We start from the raw sequence: 13209 nt of genomic DNA on the forward strand, positions 1-13209 counted from the left end.
AATCGACTGGACAACTGTGGATTTCCAGCCACTGGGTAGAGAAACGGAAGCTGAAGCAGCGTAGGATGACCCACAACCATCAGGCCAGGCTGGTGGCCAAGCTTGAACCGGAAGCCAGTTTTAAAACTGCCTCTCCTTTGTGAAAAACAATTATATTATTATGGGCACCATGTTGCCTTGTAATAGGCTAGCTGATACCTTTGATGTTGATATGCCTTCGTGCATAACTTGTTCTTCCTGTGGTAATGAACTTTCCAAAACACTTTCTGCCATTGTTGAATGTGAAGTTGGCTTGGCCAACCTTGAAGCGGAGTTTTGCAAACCCACACTGTTGGAGGAGATAACAGCTCATGTATATATATATGATGCTCATTATAATATGATGAGTCGGGTCTTCAATAATACTAGTAAAAATGACTTTGCATTAGCCCCCAAGTGTCATGGTGCATGCTTGCAGCAACATGAGACTTGCATGTAATCTCAATTTGAATAATGTAGCCCCCAAGTGCCGGGTTGTAAGCCTGCAGCGACTCGGGACTATTCCTTCCATTGTAGAATAAATCATATCCTTTGATAAAAGAGTAGACATTGCGCTATAGCGACTTTTGAAAACCTTAATAATAAAAATCCAGCCATGTTGGCTATTCAAGATAATATAATCCGGTATGAAAACCTTATTCATTCAACATCATAATGAAATTTCAGCCAAGTTTGGCTATTTGAATAATATAACCCAATGATTTATAAGCGCATGATTCCAATGGCGCAATCCAAATATATACTGGCGACTTGTTGTCCAAAGCCAGGCCGGTTTAACAAACCTGTTTCTGCATACAACAAGTTTAAAGTGTCCTAGCGGTTTACCGCCGGACGGGTCATAATACCCAACATATAACCCGGGTTTATAACCAAGGCTGTACTTAAGAATAATCAAATATGAAATATATCATACCTATGACATTGAATCACATCGTTGGTTTTACCAACTTTTTGTAGTAAGGGTGATAACCCAAATCTTGAGTACTGATAACTCCTTCCATATTGTGCCGGTTTATAATAAAACTGTGCCGGGTTGTGATAAACACCGTGTTACTCCATAAGAGGATGTTAACAACAAGGATCAAACCGGGCAAATAGTCTCCGGATTGACGTGAACTGTGTTCCATCAATTGATTGGTTAAAAAACTTTGTCGGTTTAACAAAACGCAATAAAAAGCAAAAACCCCCTTCAAAGAAAAGTGTAAATCAAGTGCAACGACAAAAACGTTTGCCAAAAAAGGTTTATTTAAGCTGATCAAATGGCATTACCATGGCCAAACACGACCAAGCTCCCGTTAGGTGTAACTATGGTTCTAGTCAGCCAGGTCCCCAAGTGATTCTGTGGCATTTATGCCGACCAAATGGCATGGTCATGGTTCGGGTTCGACCAAGCCCCCAAGTGATTCTGTGGCCTTAGGCCGATCAAGAGGCATGACTGGTTCAGACATGACCAAGTCCCCAAGTGATCTGGTGGCTCTCGCCTATCAAGAGGCATGGTATTGGTTCGGACACGACCAATCCTCCAAGTGATATAACATGATGCTTTTAGCAAAGCGAACTCAAGGGGTAAACCGGAGGCCGCTTTAGAGCAACTCCGTGTAACCTCACATGATGTAAAGAACAGAGACCCCGCTTTATGAAGCAGAAGCCCCCAAGTGATCTATAATATGTCAGGCCAGTAAGGTGGGATACCCATGTTCGAACCGCGCATCGTGGCAGCAGGTCCTCTTTGGCACTTTTTAACTTTTTTGCAAGAGATAAATTCTTCTTGAACCGGATATTGAGAACATCAAAGCTTTGTGGGAGACATCTTTCCCTTGAACCGGATTTTAAACCGGACTCTTCATTTTTAGCCGGAAATTGTCTGACGGCCTTTAAACTCGAACTTGCGAGAAGTTAATTCCTTTTTGAACCGGAAATTCTTAACCCGGATTTGAGAGCTTCAGAGTTTTGTCGGAGAACAAATTTCCCTTATACTGGATTGTAAAGCGGAATCCTTTTCTGATGACCTGAAACTTCTTCATTGAGCCGGGATTTTGTAGCTGTCATATACTTTCTAATCCGGAAATCTTCTGACAGCATGATGTGAATCCGGGACCGGGTTATCTTTCCCTCCAACGTATTGGGGTTCTTGACTTCACTGAAAACCGGCCACGTTTGCTAAGTCATATCATTGTAGCCCCCAAGTCTCAAGGTGACTCGAGGAGTTGGCTTGAGATTCTCCATATTTGACCGTGATATAAACCGGCATAACTTGTATATCATTGGTGTTGACAGCAGGATGTGAATCCATAGAAGGTTGAGGTGACTGCGGCGGGTTATAAATGATCCCGTATGAGCCGTGTCAGCAACTCGGCCAATGGTTCCTTCCAACTGGCTCCTTGAAGTTTAACCAAACTGTAGCAGCGGCGACTTGCGTGCATGTCCATTGAACCATCCAGTGCAGACGACGGTTGATGATAATTTGCCTCCAATTTGTGGGAAGAAAGGCGGGTTACACATGTTCATACTCAAGAAACAGCTCATGCAGACAGGTGCGGCCTGGTATGTTGATGTAGACCAGGCCGCGAGAGACGGACGACCGCAACATCAGAGGCAGCTCGGACAGATGAGTCGGCCGCGGCATTGTGAACTAGTGTGGAGGGGGAAGATCGGCTCCGGTGTCGTAAACCGGCTTGGACGGGCGAGTTAATCGCGGGTGCGGTCCCGGCAAGCTGATGTAAACCGGGCCACGGGGACGGCGACCTTCTCACGTTCATTCACCAGGTGGTAGGACACGGACGAAACACCAGTGCAGAATGTTGCTAGCGCGTGCTCCGTGCCCATAACATAATGCCTCATTTGTAATGAACAATTTCCCTGCATAAACAATATTGCAGACCAAGGCAAAGATAAACTGCTCTTTGAAAAAAAATGTGCTAATCAAATATATTTCATATGGGTGTCACCTGATGTGTTTAGGCCGGAAATAACCCGCCATGAAGTTGATGATAACTGTATGAAGCTGAAATTAATCACGGGTGAACCGGCCGCAGTGTGGTAAACCGGTGCGGACGGGTGAGTCGGCCGTGATGTTTGTAAACCGGCACGGACAATGAGTCGGCCGCATGCGTGGACGGATGTAAACCGAACAGCGGGGGCAGGCGATTTGCATGTGTATCCGTCGAGCAACATGACCCAGAAGAACGCCACTGCAAAACTATGCCGGCACACACTCCATGTCCGCGGTATAACAATACATTTGTCATAAATAATTATCTTGCATAAAAACATTGCAGCAAAAATAGATTGTTTTTTTGACAAAAAACAATATGTGTTAAAAGTAGACTCGGATGAATATCACCTGATTTATCCGGACGACAAATGATCCGTGCGCAGGCTAGAATTTGATCGGACCAAATATCAGCGTAGATGTGCCATGCATGGCTGTTATTCTGTCTTTCTCTTCCTCTTTCTTTCCAATGATGGACAAGGCAGTTGCTCCTTTTTTTTAATCAGCCTGAGCAACTTTCGCAACCGATGATAGATCTTGCAATGGATAATGGAGTAGTAACTGATAAAGAGATTCGGTTTCTCTGGTCGAAGATTCGTCACCGGAACAAACGACAGTCGCCCCGCGAAACTCCGATCCATTCTCATAACTTCCTCCATGGATGACTCCCACGAAGGCACGCTTCATGGCCGGTTTAACCCGGGCGGATTGCGCATGCTGAGCCGTCTCGACGAGGTCGGTGCAGATGTCCGGCTCAGGGCCCGGTTCACCGATCTTGCCAATGAAAACATGAATGCTACCAAAGGGGATCCGGTACCCGTACTCAATTGAGCCGGCCTCGGGGCCCCAGCCTGCGTCGTTGATGTAGAGCTTGCCGCGATGACTCTTAGTCATCCGGCCTACAGCGTAGCCCTCGAGTCCTTCAAAGCGGCCCTCCAAGAACTGGAAACCATCGTGCGATAGCCCCACGGTGGGCGCCAACTGTCGTGGTTTTGTCACGACAGATGTCCTAGAGAAAGGACTTAGTCGTGGATCCATCGCGACGGGTTAGCTTGAAGGGGTTAAAGCGGACACAAGGACGCAAGAGAGTTTATACTAGTTTGGCCCCTTCGATGAAGGTAAAAGCCTATGTCTAGTTGTGATGGAATTGATGGGGTTTCAATGACTAGGGAGCAAACAAGCTTCGCCTATGTCTCGAGTTGTTGTCTGTTGTCCTTGAACCGCCGCCGGGTCGTCCCCTTATATACATGGGTGACGCCCGTCGGTTTACAGAGTCCCAATACCGGCTCATAGATGTGTCTGGTTTGGTCTCTACTTATTCCTAACTTACAATACAAGATACATACCAACGCCGGATTACGACTACAGGCCTTGAACCGACTATGGGCCTTGAGCCCACATCTGCCTTCTTGGGCTTTAACATACTTAACTACTGATGAAGTTAACCCGGCCCAGATAGGCCGGTTTACGCCCAGTAGTAATATCCCCAACAGGGTCTCCTGACCCGGCCACTTCCGACCCGGTGGTTATCGCTGCTGCAGCCGTGGAGTTCTTCCTGGGTTGAGTGCCAGCCATGAAGACTCCGGTTTGATTCGGCAGCTCAAAGGGGTCCGGAATACTGCTGCCATCGGAACAGCCCCCAAGCATGCCATCTTGCAGCTGATACAAAGAATCTGTCTCGCCTTTTGATGACGTAGCGTCAGAACAGATAGCCATCTCACCGCCATCCACTGATCCTTCAAAGAATTCACCTCCATGGATGCAACCCACGAAGGCATGCCTCACGGCAGGTTGAGCCCGGGCGGATCTCGCGCGCTGAGCCGTCTTGATGAGGTTGGTGTCGGCGTTCGGCTCAGGGTCTGACTCGCCGACCCGGCCGATGAAGACATGGATTCCGCCGAAGGGGACCCGGTACACATACTCGATCGAGCCAGCCTCGGGGCCCCAGCCTTCGTCGTTGATGTAGATCTTGCCGCGATGACTCTTGGTCATCCGGCCCACAGCATATCCCTTGAGCCCTTTGAAGTTTCCCTTCAAGAACTCAAATCCACTGTGCGCTGGCCCCACGGTGGGCACCAACTGTCGTGGAATTGTCATGGCAGATGTCCTAGCAAAGGGACTTAGTCATAGTGTAACACCCACGATGCGGCTATATCTCCCATGTATCGGAGCACGACTTAGAGGCATAACCGCATAGTAGGCATGTCGCAAGAGGGGTAATCTTTACACATCCCATGTACTGAATAAGAAAGAGATACAGAGTTGGCTTACAATCGCCACTTCACACAATACATAAATATAGCATTACATCATCCAGAATACAATCAAGGTCCGACTACGGAACCAAAATAAAGACAACCCCAAATGCATAAGATCCCCGATCGCCCCAACTGGTCTCCACTACTGATCGTCTGGAAAGGAAACATAATAACGTCCTGAATCCTCGTTGAACTCCCACTTGAGTTCGGTTGCATCCCCTGGACTGGCATCATCGGCACCTGCATCTAGTTTTGGAAGTAAACTGTGAGTCACGGGGACTCAGCAATCTCACACCCTCGCGATCAAGACTATTTAAGCTTATGGGTAGGCAAAGGTAGTGAGGTGGAGCTGCAGCAAGCACTAGCATATATGGTAGCTATCTTACGCAAATGAGAGCGAGAAGAGGAGCAAAGCACGGTCGAGAAGCTATAAGATCAAGAAGTGATCCTAGAGCTACTTACGTTCAAGCATAACACGAGACCGTGTTCTCTTCCCGGACTCCGCCGAAAAGAGACCATCACGGCTACACACGCGGTTGATTCATTTTAATTTAAGTTAAGTGTCAGGTTTTCTACAACCGGATATTAACAAATTCCCATCTGCCCATAACCGTGGGCACGGCTTTTGAAAGTTCAAATCCCTGCAGGGGTGTCCCAACTTAGCCCATCACAAGCTCTCACAGTCAAAGAAGGATATTCCTTCTCCCAGGACGACCCGATCAGACTCGGGATCCCGGTTACAAGACATTTCGACAATGGTAAAACAAGACCAGCAAAGCCACCCGAATGTGCCAACAAATCCCGATAGGAGCTGCACATATCTCGTTCTCAGGGCACACCGGATAATCAATCCGTACAACTAAAACCAACCCTTGAGTTTCCCCGAGGTGGCGCTGCAAGGGGCTCTAGTTTGGACTAACACTCAGAGGAGCACTCGCCCGAGGGTTTAAAATAAAGATGACCCTTGAGTCTGCGGAACCCAAGTGAAAAAGGCTTAGGTGGCAAATGGTAAAACCAAGGTTGGGCCTTGCTGGAGGAGTTTTATTCAAGGCGAACTGTCAAGGGGTTCCCATTATAACCCAACCACGTAAGGAACTCAAAATCAAGGAACATAACACCGGTATGACGGAAACTAGGGCGGCAAGAGTGGAACAAAACACCAGGCATAAGGCCGAGCCTTCCACCCTTTAACAAGTATATAGATGCATTAAAGTAAACAAGATATAATAATGATATCCCAACAATAAACATGTTCCAACAAGGAACAAACTCCAATCTTCACCTGCAACTAGCAACGCTATATGAGGGGCTGAGCAAAGCGGTAACATAGCCAAACAACGGTATGCTAGGAAAAGGTGGGTTAGAGGCTTGACATGGCAATATGGGAAGCATGATATAGCAAGTGGCAGGTATCGCGGCATAGCAATAGAGCGAGCAACTAGCAAGCAAAGATAGAAGTGACTTCGAGGGTATGGTCATCTTGCCTACAAAGTTCTCTGAGTTGACGTAAGCTTGATCCTCGTAAGCGTACTCAAAGGGTTCCTCGATCACGTACTCGTCTCCCGGCTCTACCCAAGGCAAGAACACAAGCAAGGGAAACACAATCAACCACGGTGCAATGCACAAGCAACATGATGCAAAACATGGCATGATATGCGGGATGTAATATGCAAAGCATATGCGTGCTCCGGAAGGAAAATATTGAACCAGGCCTCAACTTGGCAAACCAAGTGCGCCTCTGGAAAGATGAGTTTATTTTGGTCGAAATCGATATAAAGATCACCGGAATCGGATGCACGGTTTGCAAATGGCAAGCAAAACAAGAATGGCACCATTCTGCGATTAACAGCACGATGCCATCTAAAATGCAACAAAAAAATAAGCTACTGCACTCTAACATAGCAACAAAGCACATGTCAGTGATCTACTCAAATTGCTTGACAAAAGATGAACACTGAGCTATGGCTAAATCACACAATAGCAGGTTCAAACAAGCATGGCAAAAGTGCAAAAGATATCAGCTTCACAGACTCACGGGAAATAACATGTCAGGAATTAACATCAGGAAGCAATGTTTAGAGCAAGATTACAACATGCTACAGGAACAGAACATAGAAAACAAAGGCATGTCATGAATCTACTCAAAGTATATAACAAAAGTCCCTTAATGACCATAAGCCAAAAGGGCACAGAAAATATGATGGCATCCATGTAAACATAGCAAGTTTCGTTAACAGATTCAGACTTAGCAGAAAACTGGACATGGCATAGACATAATTACGAAGGCATCTTTGCGAGCTCGATGCACTCAACACAAGGCATTGCATGACAAGCTAAGCATACACCCAGCAAGAAGACATGTTCAAGAAGCTAACCAAAGCAAGAACAATCTCATCGCGTGCATGGATCAACTACAACAACCTTGGCAAAATTGATTAACACGTAAACAATCTGCCAGGAACATTTTATAGCAAAAGTAGAGCAAGATTGAGTCATACTAGGGGACTCCATAAATGCAAACAGAGGCATGGATGGATAGAGCACAACCATATGCTCAAATCATCCTTATTGAACATACTCAAAAGAATCATGGATCACTCTGTAGCAACATGAATACATGGCATAAAAATAACATCAGGGAAATGACTTAGTAAAATTCTAAGCCCCTGAAATCAGCAACATCACGAGAGCTAGTTTGCATGCATGTGCTAGTCACCACATTGATCACAAAAATACATGGCATACACCCCTGTTAAGATGGCATGGCATAGCCCAGAACACATGTAGGGCTCAAGTTCATATGCAGCACACATTAATCATGGCAAACATGAAAAATGCTCAAGATCTGCTAAGTAACAGGAACTAACATTATGAAACACTCTTGCAACAGTATTTTAGGCATCAAGATGGACTCAAACAAGCCTGGTGCAATGGAACAAAATGAAGAGCACATCCTAACAAACATTTTGATATATGGTATGCCCAAAACGGAGCATCCCACAGGAAGTTATGGCATGATGAATAATGCATGAAAATATGAGCAGGGACGAAGACTTAGTGAAAACCACCTCAAATCTAGGGCTCTTCGGATTTGCACGCGAACCGAGGAGGACGCGAGCTCGCCGGAGATGGAGGTGGAACTCGCCGGAGATGGAGAGACTCGTCGGATCCAGGGCCGGGAGGCCGGATCCGGCCGCGGGACGGTGGGGCGGCGAGGTCGGCCGGAGCGGCAAGACGCGGGGAGACGGACGCGCTCGCCGGCGGCGGGGAGGCGCGGCGGCCGGCAAGGAGGAGGTGCGACGGCGCGGCGAAGTGGAGGCAGCGACCAGCGAAGGCGCCGGACGGCGGCGTCCTTGGGCGCCTCCCGCGGGTGACGGCGGCGGAGAGGCGGGCCGCGGGGGCCGGCCTCGGGCCCGGGTGGGCCGGCGGCGCGGGGGCGTTGCGGGGGCACGTGGCAGCGCGTGATTGGCCGGGCGACGGTGGGCGGACGCGGACGTTTCCGGCGGCGCGGGAGGAGCGGGGCTAGGGTTTTGGACTGCGAATTTCGGAGGGGAGCATCTATTTATAGGTAGAGGAAGCTAGGAGAGTCCAAATGAGGTGCGATTTTCGGCCACGCGATCGTGATCGAACGGCCGAGATGATGGAGGGGGTTTGGATGGGTTTTGGGCCACTTTGGAGGGGTGTTGGGCTCCAACACACACGAGTCCTTTACGGTTCCCCGGTTAACCGTTGGAGTATCAAACAAACTCCAAATGGCACAAAACTTGGCAGGCGGTCTACCGGTGGTGTACCAAGGCCGCGTGGCAAATCTCGGTCCAATCCGAGAACGTTTAACACTGGCACACGAAAAGAGGCAAAAGGGGGCGCCGGAGGATGTAGGAGTGTCAGATTGCAAAATAGACAACGGGGAAAAAATGCTCGGATGCATGAGACGAACACGCATGCAAATGCGATGCACATGATGACATGATATGAAATTCATGACATGAGCAAAATGCAAAACAAAGACAAAACCCAACCGCGAGGGAATATCATAACTTAGTGCCGAAATGGCAAGACTTGGAATACAAATATGGCAAGTTACATACGGGGCGTTACAACACTCCACCACTACGAAAGGATCTCGTCCCGAGATCTAGGACTGGAAAAACTCCGGATATTCGGAACAGAGGTGGTCCTCGCGTTCCCAGGTGGCTTCTCGGTCGGAATGGCGTGACCACTTCACTTTCAGGAATTTGATAGACTTGTTGCGAGTCTTGCGCTCGGTTTCTTCAAGAATAGCAACGGGATGCTCATGATAAGACAGGTCTTCTTGGAGATCAATCTCTTCGAAGTTGATGGTGCGGTCAGGAGTCTTGAAACACTTGCGAAGCTGAGACACGTGAAACACGTCGTGCACGTTTGCAAAGTTGGATGGTAGCTCAAGTTGATAGGCGAGATCACCTCTTTTGCCAATGATCTTGAAAGGACCCATGTATCTAGGGGCAAACTTCCCTTTGATACCGAAGCAACGAGTGCCTTTCATTGGAGAGATGCGGAGGTAGACATGGTCTCCGATCTCGAAAGCCAAGTCACGGTGCTTGCTATCATAGTAACTCTTCTGGCGCGATTGCGCGGCTTTGAGATTTTCACGAATGACTTTGCACATTTCTTCAGCCTCTGTGATCAAGTCATTGCCAAGAAGTTGGCGTTCACCAGTATCTAACCAGTTAAGAGGAGTATGACACTTTCTGCCATAGAGAATCTTGAATGGGACCTTGCCCGAACTCGCTTGGAAGCTGTTGTTGTAGGAGAACTCGACATATGGAAGACAATCTTCCCAATTCATACCGAAAGAAATGACACAAGCCCTGAGCATATCTTCAAGAATTTGATTTACTCGCTCGACTTGTCCACTGGTTTGAGGATGGAATGCTATTCTGAAGTGAATGTTGGTGCCCATGGCCTTCTGAAAGGAATCCCAGAACTTAGAAGTAAAGATGCTTCCACGATCTAAAGATATCAACTGCGTAATGCCGTGCAAAGAGACAATCCTGGAGGTATATAGCTCTGCCAACTGAGCTGTTGTGATAGATTCTTTGATAGGAAGAAAATGAGCCACTTTAGTGAGCTTGCCGATGACAATAAAGATAGCATAATTGCCACACTTGGACTTGGGAAATCCAGTCACGAAGTCCATCTCAATATGATCAAACTTCCATTCTAGAATGGCAAGAGGTTGGAGGAGACCAGCTGGCCGTTGGTGTTCTGCTTTCACTCTTCTGCAGACATCACACTCATTCACGAACGGAGCAATCTCGCACTTCATTCGAGTCCACCAATACGACTGCTTGAGGTCATGGTACATCTTTGTACTTCCAGGATGAATAGATAGGAGTGAATTGTGAGCCTCGTTCATAATGACTTTACGAAGGTCACCTTTAGGATCAACAATTCGATCCTCAAAGAATAGAGTATCTTTGTCATCAAGGCGATAGCACTTGTACTTGGGTTGGCTCTTGGCAATCCCATTCTTCACCTTCTTCACCATTGCATCAAGAATTTGAGCCTCACGAATTTGATCTTCCAAAGTAGGAGAGACTTGGAGGTTGACAATTGCATACACCTTCTCAGGATTAACAGCTATGCCCTTGGCTGAGATGATATGCCCAACGTAGAGAACGTCATCGAGCCAAAACTCGCACTTTGAAAACTTCGCATAGAACTGATGTTCTCTGAGTTTGTCTAGCACCAATCTCAAATGCTTGGCATGATCCTATTTGTTCTTGGAAAAGACCAAAATGTCATCGAGATAGACCAAGACGAAGTCATTTGTGTAAGGGATGAAAATGAAGTTCATCATGCGAGAGAATGTTGGAGGAGCATTGACAAGGCCGAAAGACATGACAGTGTATTCATAGGAACCATAGCTTGTTCTGAATGCTGTCTTGGGGATGTCTTGTTCACGAATGCGAATCTAATGATATCCCATACGAAGGTCAAGCTTGGAGAATACTTGAGCACCTTTGAGTTGTTCGAAAAGCTCATTGATGTTGGGAAGTGGGTACTTGTTCTTTATGTTCTTCTTGTTCAATGGACGGTGGTAGACACAAAGTCGGTCTGTGCCATCTTTCTTCTTGACAAAAAGAACACCACAACCCCGAGGTGAAGAACTTGGTCGGATCAGACCCATACACTCTTTTATATCGTGTTGTTTCTTCAGATCCTTCAACTCTTCTGGTCCAAGCTTGTAAGGACGTTTGCAAACAGGTTCTGTGCCAGGCTCAAGATCGATGACGAATTCAACTGGCCGGTGAGGAGGCATTCCTGGAAGCTATTCTGGAAAGACATCTTGATATTCACAAACGACTAGAATCTGAGAGATGGCAATCAACTCGCCCTTCTCATTGAGAGAAAATAGTCGAATGGTATTATCATGAGCGGCAAAGACGATCACATCCTCAGACGAGTGTGTCAAATGAATCTGCCTGGCAGCACAATCAAGTTGAGCCTTGTGCCTAGAAAGCCAGTCCATTCCGAGAATAAGATCAATATCCGAATCACCAAGGACCATTGGAGAAGACAGAAATCTATAATCACCCATCTCGATAGAAACATTCAGGATCATCGTGGTAGCCCTCATAGACTTGGCCGGAGAAACCACTCCCATAGGTTTACCCAACATTTCCGAAACGAAGTTGTCGTAGAATTGTCACAGCAGATGTCCTTAGTGTCAGGACTTAGTCGCGAGGCCAATGCATCTATGTGGCAGCCTGAGAGGGGTTGAGCGGGACGAGAGACGCGATGTTTTACCCAGGTTCGGCCCCTCACGGTGGAGGTAAAAGCCTACATCTTGCTTCATTTATATTGATGATGATGATCACGGTTACAAGAGTGCTCTATCTCGAGAGCTATTGTCTAAACCTAACTTGTCCAACTTGTGGAACTTGTCAATCTTCTCCCTCTTAGGGTGCCTTGCCCCTCCTTATATATGTTGAAGGGGCAGTTTACATGACTAGTCCTATTAGGATTAGGATTACTCTATTATATGTGGAGTCCTAGTCTTGCTTCCTTTGTAAGGGAATATTCCTTATGCTTTCCTCGTAAGCCGGCCCACCATAATACGAGCCGACCTTCCATGAACCATCTGCTTGGGCCACCGGGTCTGTTGCTCCTCTGTTCCGCCGGCCGGGTCACCAATGAGTCACCTGGCTCGACCGGGTCATCAGTGAGTGGAGAGATCCAGGCGGGTCACTTAGTGAGTCGCCAAGTCAGGGCGGGTCACCAGTGAATCGCCAAGTCCGGCCGGTCATACTTCCGGCCGGGTTATACCGCGGGGTATATCCCTGACATTAGCCCCCAGTTTAATTTGGATGTATCCATGTTAAACTGATCCTGCAAAATAGACACAAGAACAAATTTGACAGGTTGTGCTCCGGGTTAAAAAATTCTTGTAAGCCGGCACCTGATCATCGTTAAGTCCTTGTCATTTCCATGTTGATATCTACATGTCCACGATCTTATAGCAAATCTCCCTTAGCAGATATGTTTTGACTTTGTCAATGTAAAAAAATCCAGATACTTCTTTTGAGAAATCTGGGCCAATAGGCCAACTTCAGAGTCAATTTGCTGACATTGGTCTCTTGTAGAGAAATATTGTAAGAAATAATCCACTTGAATCGGCTTCCAAAGCGCCAGCTTAAAAAATATTGGTCTTGAAATACTCATCTGACTTTCAGCCGGCTTGTAGAATTTTGCCGGTTTATCATTGCCAAAATATCCGGTTTGTAAATATTGATAGCATCGGGTCATAATTGTTGCCGACGCTGGGTCATAGTTATTGGTGACGCCGGGTCAATCTGGTTTACTCAAAACTGAGAACTTGAAGATTTTTCTCCCTTATATCCATATTACCTGTAGCCCCCAAGTCTTGAGCAGAAA

Source organism: Triticum urartu, chromosome 3A (assembly GCF_056163025.1).
Source record: "Triticum urartu cultivar PI428250 chromosome 3A, HENAU_Tu73, whole genome shotgun sequence".
In the NCBI taxonomy this organism is placed as follows: Eukaryota; Viridiplantae; Streptophyta; class Magnoliopsida; order Poales; family Poaceae; genus Triticum; species Triticum urartu.